Source organism: Miniopterus natalensis, chromosome X (assembly GCF_054644295.1).
Source record: "Miniopterus natalensis isolate mMinNat1 chromosome X, mMinNat1.hap1, whole genome shotgun sequence".
NCBI classification, from domain to species: domain Eukaryota; kingdom Metazoa; phylum Chordata; class Mammalia; order Chiroptera; family Miniopteridae; genus Miniopterus; species Miniopterus natalensis.
Genome location: NC_142103.1, coordinates 97,064,651 through 97,089,321, shown reverse-complemented (window position 1 = coordinate 97,089,321; position 24,671 = coordinate 97,064,651). Strand labels below are relative to the sequence as shown.

The 24,671-nt window shown below is 41.4% G+C and overlaps 1 protein-coding gene and 1 long non-coding RNA gene across 5 annotated transcripts in view; one reads left to right on the top strand and one right to left on the bottom strand.

Moving 5' to 3' along the window:
• The window catches only part of ADGRG2 (adhesion G protein-coupled receptor G2), a 98,388-nt gene extending 77,277 nt beyond the window's left edge, over positions 1 to 21,111 (bottom strand). For 3 of the 4 annotated variants that reach the window (XM_087829476.1, XM_087829477.1, XM_016199359.2), the window contains exons 1-2: positions 21,043 to 21,090; positions 15,245 to 15,299 (exon numbers count right to left, since the gene is read on the bottom strand). The gene's annotated coding sequence lies outside the window, so the exon portion shown is untranslated. Of the gene's footprint in view, positions 1 to 15,244; positions 15,300 to 21,042 lie in introns of all 4 variants that reach the window. The other variant, XM_016199358.2, reaches the window with a different exon arrangement.
• The window catches only part of LOC107526787 (uncharacterized), a 93,039-nt gene that overhangs the window by 67,900 nt on the left and 468 nt on the right, over positions 1 to 24,671 (top strand). The window lies entirely within an intron of this gene.

The following is a 24,671-nucleotide window of genomic DNA, read 5'->3' as shown; positions in this document are numbered from 1 at the left end:
TTTGGGATTTCTGCTCTCTATTCTCAAACATTGTTCTGAAGGTCTGAGCAATCATTAAAACAAAAATCCAAAGTAAGAAGTATAATCAAGGAAAGGGAGACTATAGATTTGTTTATGTCATGTTACACACATGAAGATCTACTGAAATATAATGAGAATTACAGTTCAGAAAAGGAGGAAGATTCAAAATAATTATACAAATCGGTTTTCCCTTTACACCGGGAGTCAGCAAACATTTTTCTGTAAAGGATCAGATAATAAATATTTCCAGCTTTGAAGGCTGTGGGATGTCTGCTGCAACTACTCAACTCTGCCATTAGTCACAACCATAGGGAAAAAAAAATGTAAATGAGTGGGTGTGGCCATGTGCCAATGCAGCTTTATTTACAATAACAAAGTTGGGCTGGTGGGATTTGGCCAGTGTTCAATAGTCTGCTCTGCTCTATACCAGTGAGGAAGTGATTACAGTTTTTGAGGTGACAATCAATAGCTTGGATGAGGATGGTGGTGGTGGTGGTGGTGGTGATATGATACAGATATATCTGAGAAGTATCTGGAAGGGAAAATTGGGACTTCTGTCTGGATTGGATATTAAGGGTGAGAGAGTGACAAGCAGTGCCTAGATTTCAGCTGAGGCAAGTGAAGCTCAGAGCTGATAAGTGGCTGGGTATGGCCTAGAACCCAGTTCATCTGACTTCTCCACACCTGGTCAAGCATACCTTCCTACCACAGCCACAGCTCCTCTGGTAGTCCAATCCACAGCTCCCCATCCCAGTCCCTGCAGCGTTGCATTTCACTTTTGCTAGGTTACAAGTATATGGGATGCTTTCTCAAAACACGTTTAGCCATCACAGTCACATAGTTTCCACGGTGTTAACATCAATTCCTAGCTTTTCCCACTCACACTAGTCCCCAAGAAACAACTTGAAAATGAGTCCGGTACCAACAGCAACAATAAAAAAAAAAGTATAGAAGACAGTCAAAGCCTAATTTCAGAGGGGAACAGAATGAAGAAACCAGAATGAGGGATGTAGAATTAACCAGAGTCCAGCTTTTAAAAGATGAGCTCTGAGTCTAGTGCGTGGAGAGGATGAGGAAGGTCAAAGGCAGGAAGAGGAAGGATAAGCCCAAATATGAAGACAAACACTTCCTAGGCTGCCAGGGAAGAGCAGGACACCAGTCCTGGGGCTTCAAGTGGTGGGTGCACAGGCCCTTCTTTTCTGCTCTTGCCTTCCAGCCTTGCCCCCTACTCCCCAGCATCTTAAAATTCTGTCCTTGCACCTGTCCTCAGGGGCTACATAAACTCATCCTGAACCATGCTTTAGCCCAGGAGATCTCAGGAGAGGTGGAGGAGGAATTTCACATTGGTCTTGTGTCTTAGAATTTTTAGCAATACTTCCATTTAAAGACCCTGCTTGTTCTATGGAGGCCAAGAGACAATTAACAACCAAGACCACAGATGACAGCATGGCGCTCTGTATTCCCCTCCTCCCACAAAGAAAAGCAGGTTCAGAAGAATATAAATTAGAGGCCATCAAAACCAAGGAGGAGAACTAGGAAACAGATAACCTGGTCCTGTGGCCTTCACATCTGTATCATCAAACCAAAAACATGGCCTTCAGTGCCCAGATAGAAAATGGAATCATGTTCCATTCTGAACTCTTACCCACGAAGAGGAGAAACCATAACAATCCTTTAAGGAAGCAAAGTGTTTCTTTGCAACTAGTCCTTAACTGAATCTGCTCAGGGATTGGCCATACTCAGTATCTCTACTTCTCTCCTCCCAACCTCTCTTGAACTGATTTCAAATAGGCTATCTCCCATGACTTTCACCTCACCAAGCCCAGGAGTCACTTCTCAGTCCTTTACTTCTCTCAGCAGCCTTGGAGGGTTGATAACATTATCTTCAGGAAGTTGTGGCTTCTAATTAAGATTCTTTTCTAAATAGAGGCCAGTTTAGTTTACACAGGGAAATATGTTCTGGGAAGGCAAAAAAACATCTCTGGTCAACTTCTATGCATGGATGAATGGTGTTATAAAATGTGCTCGTAGTCATAAGAACACTGCTTTGAGGACACAAAGATAGGAGTGACTGATTATATCTTTTGTGTATTTGGGAGGTAGAGGGCATAGAAACATGTTCTATATCAGAGAAATTGAAAGAGATGATGATGACCTAGAATGTCTGTTAAAGTTTCTGTGGAGTAGGACTCCTCTCCTACTCTGAAAGTTCTTACTTTTTGACAGATATCTAAAAGATCACTTCTCAAGGCTTATTTTTTGGTAAGGCATTGCAACCCATTAAAGAATGAAAATTTCTGTTACTGTGGCCATTAACACATGAGTTTGAATTAATCAGGCCAGCTTTGATGGTGAGAAGGGGGACTATAGGCATGGATGACTAAAGAGGGCCCAATGGAATCAGGCCTGGATAACACAGGAGCACTGAGATGGAATCCTGCTGTTAGCTCAAAAGAGCAAAAGGGGAGGGATGGGGAAGAGACTCCCAAGGAGAGGCTTTGCCTACATTATAAGTCGGCTCAGCTGGTCCTTAGAAAACGAAAGGCAATGCCATTCCAAGCAGCTCTCCTACATCCAGGAAAATTTCCCAGTTGCTGACTGGCCTTCTCATTTTATTATTTTCCCTCCTTCATAAGGATGTGCTCTTAAAGTATCAACATTGCCTTCTCCGTTTGCTTTCTTTGCCTTCAAATGACTACTTGGCTCCACCGGAAGTGGAGTTATTTTTGCAGACTGGATGGTGTGAAGTAGGGTGGGGAAAGCCTCCGATGGTGGAAACTCCTCTCTCACCGGGGAACTTGGCTGCAGCACCAAGTCTTGGCCTCACCAGAGCAGGGCCATCCATTTTCTTTTTTTAGAACTATCCTCTTTGACCCGCCCAGTGCTGAGATTTGTCAGTGTGTTTTTCCAGGATACCTGGCAAACAACAACTTGACAAGTTCAATGGTTTTCATTGACAGCCCCAAAAGAATCCTCTGAAGACTGCAAAACTGGACACACAAACAGCCCATAAAAATCATACCTCCCACAAGTGTCTGGACTCTGCCTTTTCCCAAATGACTCCCTCCAGCACTGATGCAGCATGGGTGGCTTCACAGTATTTTTTTAAAAAGTGATTTTTCCAAAACTGAGGTGTTCCAACTGGTGTGGGAGTATTATTTTTTTCCCCTTGCAGTAAGAGACCAACTCCCCAGATATTTTGGGAAAATGGAAGCAGACCACATGAGTGAAATAACTCCCAAAGATAATCACTTGCCACCAGACCCCAAAGTCCCCATGAATCATGAGGTACACTGGGCCCGCTTAGTACAGGTCTATAACCCACTTTAATACACTGCAGGGAAAGTAGTGTGATATTATGTGCACCAGTAGTTTGACCTCAGAACTCTATGAAAGGTCAGCAAACTTGATAGCAGAAAAGGCCACTCTCCAGCCCAGCCGGCGTGGCTCAGCGGTTGAACATCGACCTAACATCCAGGAGATCATAGTTCGATTCCCAGTCAGAGCACATGCCCAGGTTGCAGGCTCGATCTCCAGCAGGGGGTGTGCAGGAGGCACCCGATCAATGACTCTCATCATTGATGTTTCTCTCTCTCTCCCCCTCCCTTCCTCTCTCTGAAATCAATAAAAAATATACATATATATTTTAAAAGGCCAGTCTCCAGAGGCAGCTCCTACAAGTCCTTCTGCCACCCAGACCTGGACCAACAATCAATCCATACTTTGCTAGTCAACATATGTACTACAAAAAACATTCAACTAGTGAAACTAATGACTCAACTAGAATGATGAGTAGAATGTCGAGGAAAATAGTAACATTTTTTCTCTTATCCAAAGTACAACAGTCACATAGGTTAGTCTTAGGGATGGATGAAAATTTTTATAGTAAAAAAAGTGCAGGGTGAATATAAAACAGAATCTTGCAATTGGTCTCCTGGCTTCTTATTGGAAAGGGGTGGATTGAAAGGAAATGGACGAAAATGGGAAAGTCAGGTTACAGCTAGTGGAGTTCCTCAGGAAGTAATAGTAACTTCCTTACTCCTTGTAAATATTAACCATAGGAAAGAAAGTTTGCTATGCCCAGTCATGAGGCAAATGGCAGAGTGTTTCAAGTGGCATAAGTCCCTGCCTTTGAATTCTAGCTTCGCCATTTGCTGCCCCTAAAACCTCAGGCAAGTAACTCAGTCTGTCTGTATGCCTCAGTTTCTTCATCTGTAAAATGGAGATAATATCAATAGTGCCCATCTCCCAGTTATTGGGACACATAAATATGTCAATACATATAATATGCCTAAAACAATTCTTGGCACATAGCAAATGCTCAATAAATAGCAATGACCAGTATTATAGTTAGAAATAGATATTGAAAAATAGCATTTAATGTAAAAATGATCCTGCCAGAATAAAGATGTAGTATGCTCATGCAAGTAAAAATGAATGTACAATATCTCTGCTTTTAAATCTCATATTCTAGAAGTATTATGAAGTGCCTTTAGTTATTCTATAGTAATAATGCCAAATCATTGACAAAATTGTCAAAGCATTTTTACATATAAGATATTGCAGAGAAAAGGGAGCTTTAGCAAGCCAGCAACACATTTTTACTAGTTATGATAAGAATGACTAATATTTCATTTTAGCCTGTCACAAGTTCAGGATGAAGCAGTTACAGATATTTAATGCCTCTCTACCTCAAGATTCCTTACCCATAAAATGGGAATAATCATATATTTGTTTCCTAAAATTCTTATGAAGGAGCAGTGAGTAAGTATAAGAAAAGAGCTCAGCATAGAGTTTGGCTCATAGTACGTGCTCAAAAAAATATTAGCTATTAGTGTTATCACCATCATTAACTGCTCAGGTGTGTCAGGTGCTCTGCTACTTGCTTCACATGCCTGGGTTGTGGGTGAAATTGAACGTGCTTCTCCAGAAGAGACTGTGTAGGCAGTGGGCCCATTGCTCTTCTGTACCCTTTGCTCCCTGGCCATCCCCCCTTTGTGCAGCCCCTCTTCTGCTTCTCTTCCTTGTGCTCTTCTCCTCATTCCCACCCTGTTACAAATGTCCTCCAAAATGTAGTTAATATCTACTCTTGATCCCTGAGTGTGAAGGTCCTAATGAGCTTCATGTCTCAAAAGGCATTGGTACTTTAAACCAAGTGGATGGTTAAATTAATGACTTTGTCATTTGTTAGAGGAATTTGAGACCTGGGGGAGAAAGTGATGCTGATGTTTGAGGGGCTAGTGCCCCTTTTTAGGTGTTCATTCTCCATAGCCAAGGACCTTGCACATAGGATGTCCCCACCCTGGGCCAAGTGGAGGGAGCCCCACTGCATGAAGGGTGAGTGTGCCTGCCGTGCTCAGGCACCTTCCCATTCAACAAATATTTAATGAGTAAATACCACATGCCAGGTACTACATGAGGGGCTAGGAACACACCGGTGAGCATGACAGGTACAACTGCGCCCTTCTGGACTGTACATGCCAGTAGGGCACTCAAACAAATAAAAATGTAAATCAACAAGTATATGAAACAATTATAAATTTTAAAGAGGGCTGGAAATCAAACACATAAGGAGCTGAATTATATTCTCCAGTCAGACAGTGACACAAAAAGAATGTGCAACTTGCTCTATATTATAAATAAGTCAGCAAATAGAAAGTCTGTTACTACATGATCATTTCTGTTAAGACATGCCAGGAAACCTTAACTCCAAGTGGGGGAACATTTCTCTTCCCTCAACTGCCCTTCCATGATTTTTACTTCTAGAGATGGGATTAGGCTGGACCAGTACTGTGACATTTTCTCTCAGACCAGTTTCAGATGAAAATATGGAGGAGAAATGTTTATCTTAAAGGAATCAAAATGATAATACTTAGAGAACAGAGTAAACCTTTATTTGCTTATAAGCTGTTTAGCTGAACTTCTATGATTAAACTAGAAAATACATTCCCTCTAGAGCTGGTGTGAAACTGCTTTCTTAATACACCTCAAAATGCCAACTCTGAGGGCAGGGGTAGGGAGGGACTGTGCGTGGATTATATTTATTTCATTGCGGTTTTCTGTAATTTCTACAATTTTAATGATAAAAATACATTATTTTTACTTTTTAAATTTTTCTTTATTGTTGAAAGTATTTCAGATGTCCCCCTTTTTTCTACATTGACCCCCACTCCAGGCCTTCACAAATAAATCTTATAGGCATTATGAATTTTGTGGTTTTTATCTATCCAAGTAACAGCAAAACAAAACTATACTAAAAACATTATTAGCTGCTCAATAGAATCTGTGTTGTTAGTAACAAGTATTAAGTACAAAACTAAAGCAGTGAAGTAGATAGAAAGTGTATGTGGGAGAGGGTGGCAATTTTTGAGAGGTGGCCTGTGAAAGCATCATGAAAAGAGGACATCTGACCCAAGATCGGCTGAAGGAGGTCAGGGAGTGAGCAGGATGCTCACTAGGGGATAAGCACTGCAGGCAGAAGACACTGCACCGTGGAAGAAGGATCCCTGATGGCCTCTTTACCCAGACATGCAAAACTGCTTCAGACAAGAATCAGTCTGGACTTAGCAACGAGTCAGAAGAAAATTAAGTGATAAGTTGGCATGGCATTGAGACAAGAAATGACAACCAAAGTCTAGTAAATACAGGCTATGGTCGAGCAGGGTTCTAAGTGTTTTATTTGTACTAACTCAATCCCTGCATCAGCCTAGCTAGGGCACATATTTAATCTAATGTCCAGAATGGAGTACCTGAAAGTTAAATGGGACACTATTAATGCAGAGAAAACAGGAATAAATCAGGGCTGCCTCAGGCAAACTGGGATATATCACCACCTTACACAGAAGGCATACTATTATAATTTCTTTATAGAAAAGGAAGCTGAGGCATAGCACAGAAAGGTTAAATAACTTGCCTGAGGTCACAGAGGTACGTGGCAGAGCAAAGGTTTGAATTTAACACTATCACTGTCTAACATAATGTATATTTTACTTATTTATTATTTGCTTCCCCCACTAGAAAATAAGCTTTGTATTTATTTCACTGTTGATTCCCCAGTGCCTAGAAGAGTGTCAGAATAGCTGGTTAAAATCTATAGGAATTATTGGCTTGATTTAGGTTTAGTTAAGAAAATAGCTTGAGGTTTGTTGCAGATCAACTAATTTTGAGTGTGTGTGGGTAATCCCTCCTCAACCCCATCCTGGCAAATGTAGGTTCTGTTGTTCACTGGGGATGGTCTGGGGAGTGGTATGAAATTGATTCAGCAGGCTTTGCAGGGAAACATATATATTTGTGTTTAGTTTAGTTCGGGGCTTGACAAATTGTAGTGTCAATCATTCTAATTTTTCTTCATAGTTCAATTCAAGCTCATGGTTAAAATTAACAGCAAAATATTGCTTAACTGAATAGGAGCTTTTCTAAAGAAAGAAGGGTTCTTTACATAAGGTGCTTTAGGTAACTTTTAAACCAAGTTCTGTTAACATATTCAACTGATGTTACTTGATGTTCACTGGAAGAAAACACTACTTTACTTCTATAAAAGCAAGTATGCATATCTAATGCACAGTTCACAACCTAAACAATATTCAGCTTTTCAGACACAGTGCTTAGCAAATGTTTGGCAAGATTCTCCTGAAGAACTTTGATGCTGATCCTCTAAGCTGGTTGTGCTCAGCTCAATGTTCGAGTGCCTACTGCATGTCAACAGGGAGTAAGGCTGTAGAACTTCGTTGTTAGGCTCACGAGTAATAATTTCATTGTGTCCTTAGCTTCTTGAAGAAATAAATTCCTACTTACTGATTGATTTAATATGTAACTGTGAAAAGAGCACTGTGCTTAAAGTCAAAAGGCTTGGCTAAAGAACTTAAGGAATGAAGGAAAAGGAATGGAATGAAACAGAAAAGAAGATGAAAATGAAGGAAAGCAAAAGGAATTAAGCTCTGAATCATCACATGGAAGACACCTGAAAACATGATGCTAAGTGAAAGAAGCCAGACACAGAAGGCCACACATCACGATTCCATTTATATATAATGTTCAGAATAGGCAAATCTATAGAGACAGAAAGTAGATTAGTGGTTGCCAGGGGCTGGGGGAAAGGAGGGAGCCATAGGCAGTGACTACTAAGGAGTCAGGGCTTCTCTTTGAGGTGATAAAAATGTTCTGGAATTAGATAGTGGTGGTGATTATACAACCCCGTGAATATACTAAAGACCATTGAATTGTACACTTTAAAAAGGCAAATTCTATGGTATGTGAATTATTTCTCAAGCAAAGAAAAGGGCATAAAAAGAAAAAAGTTTTTTTTTAAAAAAAAGGATCTGACTCGGCTATCAACTGACTAACTTTGTGAACTGTGGTCAAGGCATTTAACCTACCTCCCATTTTGCTGGTGAGATGCAAGTGAGATATCTATGTGTAAGTAATTTTGGAAAAAATGTATAATGCTACAAATTCAAGGCAGCTTCACTCAAAATCTTAATAAGGTTCTTCATGGAACTTTATGGTAATTCTAAGGTATTTATGTAAAAGCAAGTGGCCAAGACAATTTGACAAAGAACAAGAAATGATGGCTTGACCTACCAGCTCCAGGACTCATTAGAAAGCTACAGCAATCAAGTGTAGTTTTCACTCAGGATTAGACAAATATGCCAGGAAGCCAAATTTGAGTGAGCATGGGAGCAGATTCATGCGTAGACATACATAGCAAAGGAGGTGCCAGGGTAGATGCAGTTTAAGAGGGCAAGAATCAATTCTTCAACAAATGATGCTGGGACAACTGGTTTTCCAGATGGAAAAACAAACTACACACAAATTTCTCCCTCAGTTCCAGTTAGACTAAAGTTATTTCAAAAGCCAACATTTAAAATATTTTAGGAGAAAATATAAGAAAGTATCTTTATATCTTTGGAATAGGAACACAAAAAGTACAAAACATAAAAGGAAAAAAAGAAATTTGACTACATTAAAAGTAAGGACTTCATCAGAAAACTACATAAAAAGTGAAAAAATAAGCCACAAACTGGGAGACGTTATCTATAACACATATCACTAAAAATTAGTATCCAGACTATATAAAGAATATATACAAATAAATAAAACAAAATACAGACACTCTGATAGAAAAAAAATGGGCAAAAAAATATTGAACTAGAATTTCACAAAGATGAAATTTAGCCAATGAACACTGGTACTCAGAAATGCAAATCAAAACTAAAAGAGATACGATATCATACCTATTATCTTAGCTATATTGAAAAGCCTATGCTAAGTATTGGCAAGGATGCTGAGCAATAAGAAGTGTCTTACACTGTTGCTTAGGAAGTAATTGGGCAACATCTAGTACAGTTAAAGAGGCATGTACCCTGCCACCCAATACCTCCATTCCTAAATATATTCCCTAGAGAAACATTCATATATTTGTACAAGGAAGCATGTTCAAGGCTGTTCATAGCAGCTTCATTTTCAATAACAAAATATGAAAACTTAAATGACCATCAATAGAAGAATGCTTAAATATGTTATATGTTTATGTAATAAAATACTACAGAGCAAAGAAAAAGAATTGAGCTAGAGCTACATGTAACAACAAGGACAAATCTCACAAAAAATAACTGATTGAAAATGAAAGTTGCAGAAGAATATGACAGTAAAAACCCTATCATATAAAGTTTAAAAGTATGCAAGTAGTATGCTCTCTTGCTTTGGGACATATTCATATGTAGAATAAGTATAAAGAAATGTCTGAGAAGATAAACACCAATTTCTGGATAGTGCTTACCTCTGTGCACTTTTTTTAACCTAATATATGGCCAGGATTGAGGACCTCTAGATGACACCATTGTGGGAGCAGGTCCAAAGGAGATTAAATTCCATGCACTTTCTTCAGCAGCACTGACTCACCCTCAGTGGGCCCCCATAGGAGCAAAGGTCACATAGGTGTCAAAGCCATGTACCTGACTGTTCTGATTACCTGAACTAATTATCCACAAGCAGCTGATCCCAGCAATAACAAGCCAGAAGAAGGGCTCACTTTGCCGTTTTGATGCTAGCAAAGGAGGAAGATGAAGTATTGAAGTGGACATATTCTGGTTGACAAAGGACTATCATTTAGTAACAAACAGTAACAAAACTTTATCAAAGTCACAGTTAATGTGCAAAAGATCTCATATATAATTTAATCTTTGATGATTTGAAAAGTACTTTAGGCTCTAACAGCACATAAGAACCTTTACTGCAAACATCTGTTGTCATTATAAATAATTTGCTGGCTAATAAAAAGTTTGTGTTGATAGAAGGCTGGATAAGCCAATGAGAAGTTGTACTTCTACTTTCCCTTTTTATAGAATACCTCATTAACAGGCAATGTCTTTCAAATTGCTCATAGATCCAAGGAAGCAAGATTAAGTACTCAATTCTTTGATTTTAAGGGTTATTTTTGCAAAAAAAAAAAAAATTTGATAAGAAAATAATTCTGAGGATTTGAACAGGTCTTGGCAAAGTTAAACAGACATTGCTTGGAGGAAACTGACTTCCATTTTAGTACCCTTTCTCTCCTTTATGTAGGGCCCATTCCCAACCTACAGGCGCCCAGTGACCTCATACATTTTGAACCCTTACCTGCTCTCAGAAGAAGACCTCACAGAGAGGCACATCAACCAAAATCCGTGTCCATTTACATTTTTAAAAAATCCTTAAACCAAATAAATGAATCTCTAATCGTGGATTTTCAGGATTCAGCTAGATGAGTAGGTGAAATGTTGGAGGGGAGGGGAATGGGGGAGCTGGGCAAAATTATTGCTATGGACCAACCTTGCCTGGCCTGGGTTCAACATTCATGTGTTGAAGCCCTAACCTCCCGTGTGACTGTATCTGAAGACAGGGTTTTAGGAGGTAATTAGGGTTAAATGAGGTAATAAGGGTGGGGCCCTAGTTCAATAGGACGGTGGCCTTATAAGAAGAGAAAGATCTCTCTCTCAATCTCTCGCTCTCTTTCTCTTTCTCTCTCCCCTCCCTCCCTCCTTCTCTTTCCCCACTCTCTCTATAATTTGAGGACACAGCAAGAAGGTGGCAGTCTGCAAGCCAGAAAGAAAGCTCAAAGTCACAGGGAAGCAGTCACTTAGTCATCCATCCTTGATGGTTTCACAGATGTTTACATTAAAGCTAGCCTGGTTAATGTACCATATGCCTTTAAAATACCAAACCCAAAGGACCACAGGTGTCTAATTAGGAACCCCAAGAGGTCCGAACAAAGACATGGGTGTTCAGCCTGCTGGGCAGCACACCCTGGTAGAGGTACAGCACAATTGTGAGAAATTAAGTCCAGGGTTCCAGGTCAGGCCACCTTCCCAAACACCACTGCCTGGTGTGGGTTCCAAATATGTGAGGAACCACAGAAAGGAGAATTCTGTGTACAAGGTCTTGAGGGCAGAAGGTTGGGTTGTAGCACCCTTCTGAACATACCGAAGGTCTAAAGGTCTAAGAACCCCCACCTGGGTGCAAACAGCTCTAAAATGCCCTGAGAGGCTTAAATTATGTGAAGGTTCCGGTCCACTTCTAGCCTGGGAAAGAATGCAGGAGGAAGAGGCTAAGCTGAAGACATAGCTAGGAGGAACATTGATCATTGATGCAAAACTTGGAAAACAGGTGTGGGCACGTCCTTGAAACTTAATATCAGGAGCCTCCACACAATAAAGGTCCAAGAAAGGACTCCTTGTCCCAAGGGGATGGGCAGAGAGTCCACAGTAGAGACCCCCAGGGAGGGAGGCCTATGAAGAGGAGCATGGAAGTAGGATACAGCCAGGCCGAGGTTTGCAGGGGCCACAAGATGTAGTTAAGGGCTCTGAGGCAAAACTCAGAGAAATCCCCCCCTCATCCCTAGCCAGAGTCAGAATGACCAGAATCAACTCTGCTGGGGAGCCCAGAATATCAACTCTGTTGACATGGTCCCCAAATAGCCCAGGAACACGGAAGCATTCTCTCCATTGTCGGGGCTTCTTCCCAGCCATCCAAATGGTTGTTGTCATGCCAACAAAATAACTAGACACTAGTGAACACTCCCCCCCCCCCCCCAACAAACCCCATGGAGCTCTCTGTTGTTTTCTTGCAATGGGGTTTTACTAAAAGGAACAAAAGTACTTCCTGACTGTTGGCTTCAAACAGCTATAGCTTTGGTTCCTCCAGAATGTAACTCTGAGGCAAGAATTCAAAAACAAAAAGTTTATTTAGGATGTGATCCCAGGAAACAGGAGAATGGGGAAGTGAGACAGCTGCAGGAAGGCAGCTAATACAGACAGACGCATTATCAAGCCAGTTACCACTGGGGGCAACTGAAGCTCAGTCCTGGGAGCCTGGGAGTGTAGAACGCCAGTCCCTCCTTCTCAGAGTTATACTACTGGAGGGCAAGGGAGTTGGGCTGTTTATCTACCAACTTTCACTGAGGGCTGCTGCCAGGGTGGGGTTGGGAGGGGAGGGGAGTGTTAATTCAGTGTTAATTCCCTGGCACTCCCAGTCTGCCACATGGGCGGGCAGAGCAGGCTCGCGGGTAGAGAAATGCGCAGCGAGTGGCTGGAAGGGGGCTGGTGTGTACTCAAGTGGTCAGGGTCAGGGCTGTTGAAATGGATACCCAGTCTCTCTGGAATGAATGAGGAAGTACAAAATATAGAAGCCAGGCGACAGCAGGGTGGTTCCATGCCTGCCCTGCCCCACTCTTTTCTTCACGCCAGGGCTGGGAGGATAAGTCCAGAGAGGCACTTGGGCAGACATGTTTATCATCAATCAGTAAATGGGCAACGGACAAAAGTTTCAGGTAATCCCCAGCTGTGCTCTAAAGCTTCACTTTTCAAGGTGTGGCTCCCAAACAGCAGAAATCTGGGCCCACACTAGAGCTACAGAATCCTCATCTGCATTTTAACAAGATCCCCAGGTGATGGATTTGTACATTTGAAAGGCACTGTTGTAGATACTATTGGGGCTCTCAGCACAAAGAGTACATTCAAGAATGTCTCCTACCAAAACCAAGTGGAAGGTATTTGCTCGATTTTAGGCTATATTTGCTCTATCCAGTTTGTCAAATTAAGTTCAGATTATGCAATTTAAGACAAAGGGAGATACTAGTGTCAACCTGCCCACCTGGGTGTAATCACAGCAAAATAAAGTATACTTGAGTTTTTCAAAACCTCCTTCATTTACTTTGTTCCCCTCACCTTTTCCCCTTGCCAAAATTCTTAAGATCTTTTAAAATGACATTTTTATATAGGTAGTTAGTAAAGGAATAAATGAACATAGAAACAGACTCTTAGGGAAAAAGTAGAAAAACAACTGATGCTAAAACTTAATTCAAGTTATGAATAAAAAGCCACAACATTGTTTATAGATACAAATGTATATGTCCAAAGGTGGCTACTAATCCTAATTGCATTCAAAGGAAAAAACAATTGACAACTGTGGAAACAATTGGAAATATATTTAAAGATTCTTTTAGGGGGAGCAGAATATGATATTACAAAATATGCCTATTTGGCATAAGGATTATCTTGAGGTTGATTCTTTTTAAGAAACAAGACCCAGGAGAAGCCCTGAAAACTGAGTACAAATTACCCTCTTGTAAGAGACACTTACATTTGTAATGGAATCGCCATTTGTCAGGGTGTCTCCCTCTTGTACCAGGAAGAGGAGGTGACTCTAAATCTCTTATCAATGGAGAAGGCACTGACTAAATCTTCATAACAACCTTACCCTTGTCACCTCCCATAACTGTACCCCATCATCATCTTTTGTCTTTAGCTAGAAATGATATTTAAGGCAGTGGCTTGGGCCATTTGGGGAAGTTACTCAGTTTTCCTGGGTCTCTCCCATGTATACAGGAGGCATCCATGTTATTAAACTTGCTTGTTTTTCTCCCCTTAATCTATCTTTTCTTACCAGGGGTCTCAGCCAAGAACCTAGAAGGGTATAGGGAAAATTATTTTTCCTCCTCCACAATGCCAATGTCATAAAAAAACAAAGAAAGGCTGTGGAGATATTCCAGACTAAAGGAGGCTAAGAGACCTGACAACTAAATGCCATGATATCTCTAGACCTGATTCTGTACTACAAGTAAAAATGTTGCAAAGGATGTTATCAGGTCTATTGTCAAAATTGGAATACAAATGGCAGATTAGATAACAGTTACTATAGTTGATAACAGCACTGTGGTTATGTAAGAGAATGTTCTTATTCTTAGGAAATCCATACTGAAGTGCTTAGGATTGAAGGCCATGATGCATGTAACCTTACCCTCAGATGGTTCAGAAAAAAATTATGTGTGACCGTGAGTGCAAATGATGAAGCAAATGGGGTAAAATGTTAGCAATAGATGAATCTGGATAGGGGATATATTGGTATTCTTTGTACCATTTATTTTTGCAATTTATTTGTAAAGTTTGAGATTTCCAAATAAAAAGTTTTTAAAAATGATTTAAGAAAAGAATATGTTCAGAGCTCAGAAAAAGAGCCAGTCTTTGGCACATTGGGGATGGTCCATTCAGTTTCACAGTAACAGTGGGGGTTTCCATGAGTATTTGTACAAATATGGGCATGTTAGGAGTTTGGGTGCTGAGACTGGGAGGAGGTTGCTGTCTAATGAGCAGCTGATTTAGGAGTGGAGAGGAAATAAAGGAAGGTGTAAAACAGCTGTTTTGGACAATAGAAATGCAAACTCACCATGCAAGCATGGTAGGATTTCTGGGCAATGCCAAAGGCCCACTTCAGATTTATTAAGGTCAGGAATTGGACCTAAATATCAGTATTTATTCTGAAAATTCCCCAAATGATTTGAATGGGCTTTTGGAACTGCTATGCTAAGACAGGGTTTCTCAACCTCAGCACTATGGACCTTTGAGCCAGATAATTATTTGTTGGGGAGTAGGGGGAGATGAGGGAGAGGGTCTTCTGCATTATATGATGTTTAGCAACATTCTTGGCCTCTACCTACTAGATGCCAGCAGCACTGCCACCTCTGCCAGTCATGACAACCACGAATGTCTCCAAACATTGCCAAATGACCATAGGTAGCAAAATCGGCCCTGGTTGAGAACTACTATGCTAAGGGAACAAAGGCCATAAACATTACATGTTTATAAAGGTCAGGAATTGTGTATACTCCTTGTTGCTAAAAGCATTGTGGTTAAGAACACTGGCTTTGAAATCAGGTGGTCTGTGTTCAAACCCCAGATCCACTACTTACCTTTTATATGACCTTGGACAAGCTACTTAACTTCTCTGTGCTTCAGTTTCCTCATCTGTAAAATAATAATAGTACGTTCCTCAAGAGGTTGGGAGGATTAAATAAGTTACTATATAAAGTAGTATGAGCAGTGTCTGCTTAATAAATATTAGCTATTTGCTATCATTATTTTATCACAGAATCAGAAACATAGTGGATACCAGATGTTTGTTGATTAATGAACTGCTTACACTAAAATATACTTCATGCTTGCCCAGTAGGCTTGGCTCAGTGGTTGAGGGTCGACCCATGAGCCAGGAGGTCACAGTTCGATTCTGGGTCAGGGCACATGCTTGGGTTTCGGGCTCGATCCCCAGTAGGGGGCGTGCAGGAGGCAGCTGATCAACGATTCTCTCAGTAAACAATTAATTAAATAATATATAACCACAGATAATAGTGGTACAAAGGAAACAAAAGTGGGATGAAGGGATGGACATTTATAGTGGTAGAGGGTGAATGTCATTTTGGAATGAGGGTTAGAGAAGGCCTAAATGAAATAAGGGAACAAGTTATGTGAACACCTGATGAAATGAAATGGTGCAAAGGCTGGGAGGCAGGCAAGTGCTTGGCTTGGGTGAGACTGGTGTGTTTAAAGAAGTGTGAGAAGAATAGGGGTAAATGCCATATAGGACCTCAGAGGCTATAGTGAGGATCCAGGGATTTATTCTGGGTGGTAGAGGTTATTAAAGGGTTTTGAGCAGTGGGTTTACAAGACTGCATTTACTGGTTATTCTGTGGGGTTAAGGGTGGATTCTGGGAGGCTGGTTTAGAGGCTACACAGTAATTCATGTGAGAAATGTGGATAACTACAATAATCTGAGGATATTATAATTCAACTCACTTTGCATCATAACAAGATCTGATGTAAAGTGAATTTGTCCTGGACACAGTTCAGCAGTTTGGGGCTTAAAAATGAAATCAACAGTTTTATAAAATAGTGTTTTATGAAAGAATGGTCAAGTCAATTTAGAGGGTCATGATTATCATTTTAAAATGAAATAGAACAGATGGAAGAGAACTGCAAATATCAGCATACACTGCACAAAGGAAAAGTGTATACTTTGTGAGATTCATAACGCTTTGTAAGATTCTGTTTCAATTATATATACATATGTTCATACTGGGTTGAAATTTAAAATATGCTTCTCACTATGAATAGTATGCATAAGTAGGTGATAAACCATCCCTTTATTCTCTCTCATCCTTACTGTGCCTGGCATCCCCCAAATGAGAAATGAGAATATTATCAAAAAGCTCTAAGGGTAGCTTCTTCATAGTCTAAATAAAGCGAATTGACTTATGCTACACTATCTTCCCTTCCAAGGATATCAAAATATGACCATCCTAAGCTGGGAAGACTGACTCACCTCTAAACTGTTAGACTTTTCAATGAAAAAAAAATTCCAAACAGAATAAGAAATTTTAAAATGAAACTTTAGACATTTAGAAGCTAAAAATGGAAAGAACTCTCCTGGATGTAATAAGGGAAACTACCAGAACTCTACAGAAAGCATAATTAATACCTATTGGTACACTATTAGAAGCATTCCCACCCAAATAACTGCTCTAGAGGGAAGCCTAGCCACTAAGGCAGGCAAATAAAATGAGGAAAAATTATTGGCAGACGGGGTCCCTAAGTTATTGCCATTTGCAGACAGTTTGTCTACCTTGAAAATCCAAGAAAATCGACCAAAAAGCTATGAGAGCTAACAAAGGTTCAGCAACATGGCTTGAATATAATAAGCCTAGAAAAAGTTAGCCTTTCTATACAACAGCAGAGTAATTATAAAATAAAATGGGAAAGGGTACACAATTTCTAAAAGCAATAAAAATTACACACATAAAACAATCTAAGAATTCACCTCACAAGAATGTGTAAGACCTACAATGTGGTATTAGCATTAAGATAGACATACAGATCAATGGAACAGAATAGAGTTCAAAAATAAACCCACACTTATACAGTCTATTAATTTTTGACAAAAGGGCAAAGGGGATACTATGGGAGGAAAGTACAGTCTTTTCAACAAACAGTGTTGGAACAACTGGCTATCAATTTAGAACAAAAGTAAACTTTGACCATTAAAATTAACTCAAAATGAAGTCATAAACCTACCTATAAATGATAAAATTATTAAATATCGAAAAGAACGCACAAAGAGAAAGTCTTGGTAAACTTGAGGTAGGCAGAGATTTATCAGACAGGTTACTAAAAGTGCTATCCATAGAAGAAAAATAACCTGATAAATTAGACTTTATAAAAATTTAAAACTTCTGCTCTTCAAAAAATATATATATTACCAATTCCACTTTGTATAAGTCTAATAAAATAGTACAGCCACCTGGGGAAAGTTTGGCAGTTCTTATAAAGTTAAATTTATTACACAATAGCCCTAGCCAGTTTGGTTCAGTGGTTAGAGCATTGGCCCATGGTCTGAAGGGTCCCGGATTCAATTCCAGCCAAGGGCACATACCTTGGTTGCAGGCTCAATCCCCAGTTGGGGTGCATGTGGGAGGCGATCACTCAATGTGTCTCTCTCACATTAATGTTTCTCTCCCACTCTCTCCCCCTTCCACTCTCTCTGAAAAGCAATAGAAAAAATATCCTCTGGTGAGGATTTTTTAAAAATTACCACACAATCTAGAAATCCTACTTCTAGTTATTTACCCAAGTGAAATGAAAATTATGTTCACACAAAAAGCTGTATGTGAATGTTTATATTGGCCCTATTCATAATCACCGAAATTTGATGAATAAACAAACTGTGAAATATCACTCAGCAATGAAAGGAACAAAGTATTGATTCACCCAACAACAGGTGTGAATCTCAAATGCACTGTGCTAGATGAAAGAAGCCAGACTCAAAAGGATATATCGTGTATGAATACATTCATAGGACATTCTGGAAAAGACAAATTTATGGGGACAGAAAACAAATCACTGCTGTCCAGGGGCTGAGAGCCCTGGGAGGGACTGACTACAAAGGGTTAGTAAGGAACTTTTTGGAGTGATGGAATTCTCTATCTTCTAAAAAGGGTGAATGTTATTATAAATAAATAACCTCAATTTATTTTACCTCAATTTTAAAAACATGGAATCAACTCATTAATTAAGTAGATTTATAAAATGGAACAGTGTTCATAGAATCTTACTTGATTATGGGAATTTATTTTGTGATAATTTTCCCCAAATGTTTAGCCCATTTCTTAACTTCCAGACGCCCCCCCCCCCCGCAGCTCATACCATGCCCCCAAAATAAGTCCCATGTGAATTAAAGACCCACATATTTTAAAAACCATAAACATTTTTAAAAGATCTAAAAGAAACTTTTTTCTCTATCTTGAGGTAGGGAAGCCCTTTCTCAATGAGACATAAAAACCAGCTCCCAAGTTTTACTAAAGACAGAATCTCCCCTATCTTCAGAATTATTAATGTCACAGAAACACACTCTCTCCCAACCTGTTTTAATTTCATGTTGTTCTTCCCAGTTTGTAGCGTGTATTTGAAAGTTACTTGATACTCTCAGACAGCAAAATGGAAAAATGTATTTGTCAGTTTCATGTGAGTAGTAAAGGTACCAGGAACCTACATAGTCATGTCCCCTTTCTGAGTCCCAGACCAGATTCAGCCACACCACGGCCATACCAGAGGCCCCAGAATGACCATGTAGGCCATGGAAAAGCAGCTTCTTTACTGTCTCTTCCTAACACCTGAGCAAACTCACTTCGCCATTTCTGGAAGGCTGTTCATAGTACCAAAAACATAGCGGCTCTCCTGTCCCTGCCAAACCTGCCAATGAAATTCCATTTCTCAGACTTATTCTCCCTCTGTGGAACAAAATCATATCCATAATTAAAGTTCAATTTTTCTTGTCTTTTCTGTGTTTCCAAAATTTTTTTCTAGAAAAGCACACACACCTGGAATCTGTAGGTTTGGGGCAAGAATTATTCATGGAGGAAACACTGATGCTGGCCTTTCATTTCTTCGGTGTTTCAATAGTAAAAACTGCTCTATCCCCCTTTTAGTGAAAGTCACCTTGCAGGGTGTGGGAATGATAAAAGCAGAGGGAATCCGATCAGGGCTGGCATCGAGCTGAGGCCTTGTAAAACAATACCCCTGGAACTGCTACAAAATTTGGCCATTTTTGTTTTCCAGCTTTGCATTTGAGCTCTAAAAGCAGCCAAACCAAGCAATGTCCAGCTCACTTTAGATCTTAACTAAGCGAAACTTTGAGACACTGAAAAGGATTCCCCACACCCTTTGGAAATAACACACAGTCTGTCACTTAATTTACAAATTATTGCAGCATCAAACTTAATTGTATTGTTTATTTAATCATTAAGTTCTTAATAAAGTGTATATTGTTAATATGAATAAAACAATAAATGTTGGCATACCGTGTATAACAGGTTATACTCATAGGCTTACCTCTTAAAATAGTCGAAGAGAAGTTGAGAAAGATGGGAGGAACTGCAACATCTAGCTAGTCTCTGCTTAATAAACCTTCACTCTCCATCACCCACCCCTTCTGAACCCTGTTGGAAGAAATGCATCCTTTTTCTGCCTATGGTGACTATTAGACAGGATCAGCTACATAATCCGTGGGGCCCAGTGCAAAATGAAAATGCCAAGTCCCTTATTCAAAAATTAAGAAATGCGACAGCAGAGCATTAAACCAAATACAGGTCGCATGCCCGCAAAGCCAGCTCCACTTTTAGACAATGTATTTGGCTAGTAACTGGTAAGAAAAGTAAAGCACTTCGCTACTAAATGAGTAGCAATCGTTTTAATGTGTGCGTTTGGGGTGGAGGTGGGATTGTAAGGTTTTAGAACCTCTTCTCCCAATCTCCCACTTTTCCTAAGGTTTTCAGACGGTTTGGACAAAAAGTCCTTCTGTAAGTGTGGTCCATGGATTAGCAGCAGCAGCATCTGGGAGCTTGTTAGAAACATAGACTGTCGGGCCCCTCCCCAGACCTACTGAATCGGAATCTGCTTTTTAACGAGACCTCCAAGGGATCTGTGTGCACAGTACGCACAAAGAAGTGTCACCGCCGAAGCAGCCACGGAAGAGGTTGCTGTCTGCCTCATCTAGCTCTCGGGAGGCCGGTCAGCTCTCCTTTTCCTCACTTACGTAGTTCCGGGGCCTCGAAACGACAAGTCGCCCTCTAAACGTGCTCACCTGAAACCTCCAGCCTTCTCCTTCCCCCATGCTCACCCCCAGACTCCCGGCTGCCGCTCCATCCCGCTGCGCCCGGGCCACCTGTTCTGGGTCTCGCCGGGCGGTGCTGCGCCAAACCTCCCAGAGCCTGGGGAGCATTCGAGCTCCGAAGGCTCCGGGGCACCCACTGACTGGAGCGGTAAACTGAGTGCCTGCGGGTCGCGTCTCAAAGAGCGACAGTGAGAACAAGACTCGTGGCTCCGTTTCCCGGAGTGGTGGGGAGAGTTTGAGTCCGTTTGAAGTTTTGGGATACGTCTGTCACCCCTCGGAGAACGCGTCTCAGGAGCCCCCTTTCCCACGGCGCGCACGTTCCCATTGTCAGGGTGTCGCCCCGGGAGCTCGGCCATTTGCCTCTGCTTTTCAGGGCGGCCTTGGGCCCCAGCTCAAAGCCGCGGCTGGGCGGAGGGAGCGTTCGCCCTGCTGTCCCGTAGCCCTTCGAGTCCAGGCGCTGAGCGGGAGCCGCCCGCGCCCGTCGCCAGTTCCCCGGGTTGGGTCTCAGGAACGCAAGGGGATAGACCCATCCGGGCGCCACGCGCTTACCTGCGGGTCCCCACCGACGGGCTGGCTGCTGACGCCCTCCGGCCCTTCTTTTCCCTTTCCCTCTCTCCGCGTTCCTCCTCCCGCCTCCTGCGGGCTGGGCGCCGCCCCCGCTGCTCCCGGATAGTTCGCCCGCCCGCTCTCCAGCTGCCCAGCCGCTTGGCGCGTCGAGTGCTCCGCGGCAGTGAGGCTGTGAGCTGTGGCTGGACGCGGAGGTGGGGAGCGGGCGGGGCGCCGAGGGAGGAGGGTATGAGCGAGTGGCGCGGCGGGCCAAAGCCCTGCCGGGACCTCTGGACTGAGAGTGGGGAGAAAAGCGGGGCCCATGGACCGGGTAGCCCACCCCACCCCAGGTGAGGCCCTTGCGGTGCTTCAGGATTCCTTGGACCGCGATATCCTCCGAGGCCCGCATCCCGATCCGGCGCTTCTTCAGGGAACCCAACCTCTAGAACCAGCCGCTCACCTTTAGGGGTCGCCCTGATGATACCCTACTGCCTGTTCCATCACTTTCAGCACTGTCCACTGGGATGGGTGGTAACCCCGAGGTAGCTCCTCTGCCACAATATTTCTGGTGCAGAGATTGGATGTCAGACCACTTGGAGGGCGATTTTGAAAGATCTGTAAAAGGAAAAGGTCCTGGGAAAGGATTCAGCTTCGTGGTTATCTGGTGAAGGACATGTTACACCGAACCTAAAAACTGGGATCCCCAGCGCTCTACCTGCTGGGTGAAGTGAGTTGTTCCTGGTCCCCTCTACCTATAACCTCAGCATCTCCTCCCTCTGCTCCTTCATAGAATAAAAGCTAGATCTGGATAAGACTTACAGATCACCTAATCAGTTTGTCAAAGTAACCCATGTTACAGATGCCAAAGCCAGAGGCCTAGAGGGGGCTTGGCTCTGCTCTGTATACAGTTAGTTGCAGAGACCAGGAAAAGAATAAACTCTGAATTCCTTCTCAGGCGTCTTTTACTGTCCCCACAACCCTCTCCAGCCTTTCTTCTTTATAGTCAAATAACTCCTATATTTGCAAAATGCTTTATCACTTTCACATCACCATTCTCTTCTGTTAAAACCTGCAGAGACTATTCCATTTTTCTTCACCACCAAAATAAAATTCTAGATTCTGAATTGCATTCATAACTCTGGAGACGATATTCATAAAGTGCAGATCTGCAGAGCACATCTGGGCTGACTCTGCCATATTAGACACAACAAAGGTGAGATCTATACCTTGCTTTGCAGGAGGGGTTGGATTTGTTTTGCAAACAAAAACTTATTAACACTCACAACATTCTAGCTTGGTAAATGAATGGAAAGTGTTTTCAGCAAGACTTTTGACTGGTTAGATTAAGGGGGAGTGGAGATCAGGAAGCTCATCCAGGTTACATAACAAGTTCAAGGCAGAATTATGATGAGGGGGGAAACTGTATTTTAATAAACATAGTTGATGTTACTCCGAAGGGTTAAATTTAACCTTTTAAAGTAACTTAACACCTGCATATGTTTGACTTATTACAAAATAGACTTCAAATTGTGTAAAGCCACCAGAATTCTCATACACTGCTACTGACAGTGTAAATTGTTCAAGCATTTTGGAAAGCTATTTGGCAGAATCTATTAAAATTGAGCCTACAACTACCCTATGTCCAGCAATTCCCCTTCTAAGTGCACACTCAATACAAATGAGTGCATATGTTTATCAAAGAATATGAATGAGAATGTTCACAGCGGTGTATTTGTAATAGCCCCAGATTGGAAGCTACCCAAATGTCCATCAATAGTAGAATGGATTGTGGTGGTATGGTCACAAAATGGAATACCAGACAGCAATGAAAATGCATGAACCACTTCTGCACTGAGTATAGACAGACTTTATAAACAATATTTAACAAAGGAAGTCAGACATGAAAGCATTTCATTTATACAAAGTATAGAACAGGCAAAACCAATCTATGAAATTAGAAGTTGTGATGGTGTTCATTGGGTGTTGGTGATGAGAGGGAATTACAAGGGAGATAAGAAGGGTTTATGGAGCACAGGTAATGTCCTGTTTCTTGACTTGAATGCTACTTACATGGATCACTAAGTTTGTGAAAATTCATTGATCAGGTCATCTATGATACGTGCACTTTTCTGCATCTATGTTTTACTTCAATAAAAAGCTAAAATATGTATAGCTCATATGAAAAGTTGTTTTAATTTCTAAAGAGTGATACCAAAATAAGTATGCTTTTCATTTAAACAAACTTGCTGTTTAAAAAAAAAAAAAGTCACTTTAAGGAAGTAGGTCTAAAAAACAAAAATAAAGAGGCACTCCTTAGCCTAAAATTAAAAATTCATATTTTGATGCACTTCCAGCCAAACTTTCATTCTCCTTGACACACACTCTCAGGTCAACATAATTCTGCCACCAGGACTCAGAGAAGAGAAAAGAGGCTGGGGCTGAGGAGATAACCCCAGCTCCCTAGCCAGGGCTGTCTGTGTTTTCCATGAGAGAGAGCCCTGGTCACATGCCTCCTGCACAGCCACTGTCTGGTGATATGAAGGAAAGCCATGGATGCTTAGGATTTGTGGTTAAATCTTAGCCAGAGCCTGTGGGTTGATGTCCCAGCAACTGGAGAGGGGGAAACTTTGACTCTTGTCCCACAGGGTCTTTGAGCTGGTGATAGAGTTTGATCCCCAAGCATCAGTAGGTCAGGAAACATGGCAGAGACTGGGTAGGGAGGGCAGAAGTCCTTGTCTCATTTCCCTCTCCTACTGGTGGACCCCATAGTGTGGGCTTTCAGCAAAGGGAGGTGGCAGAGGAGGATAGCTCACCAGTGCTCAGGGCCCAGCCCTCTCCTTAGAACTTTAAAGGCAACTTTACCTGTAGCCAAATAGTCTAAAAATATACCATGCAGTGATATGAAACAAATTCATTATTTTCCAAGGGAAATGAGCAAAAAGAGAACGTGGGACTTGGGTCCAAGTCAAGACAGTGGGATAAGGAACTCGGAACATGATGATGATGATGATGATGATGATGATGATGATGATGATGATGATGGTGATGGTGATAGTGATAATTATTAACATTATTCTTACTGTGTGCCAGACATGTTAGCTTTTTTATACTTTATACTTTCTTACTAAATCTTCATGGCAACCCACTGAGGATTGTCCAGCTGGGCAAACTGAGGCACAAAGAGTTTAAGTAGCATCTCCCGAGGTCCACAGCTAGTAAGTGGTAGAGCTAGGACTGGAATCAGTGGGAGTGTGACTCTCAAGCTCCTGCTGTCTTAATGACTGGGTATGAAGGGTAGAATGTTGGAATGGCAAAAGCACCAGATAGAGAATCAGAAAATGAGGGTTTGGTATTTATCAGGTTTTTCACTAACTAATCAGTGTAGTCTACACTGAGTATGGCTCTCAGTTTCCCCATTTGTAAAATTGTAGGAGGCAACAAGGTCCATCAGTAGTAGTGCCAAAATCTGGTTTGAGGTGTTTTAGGCCCCTTATAATCTCTATCAACACTCCAATACCACAAATAAAAGACATCTAACAAAATAGTGTACAGTACTATACAAACGAAACAAGAAAAATCCCCTAGCCAACATGGCTTGCACTTCCCACACAATTGTAATCAGATCACCTTTC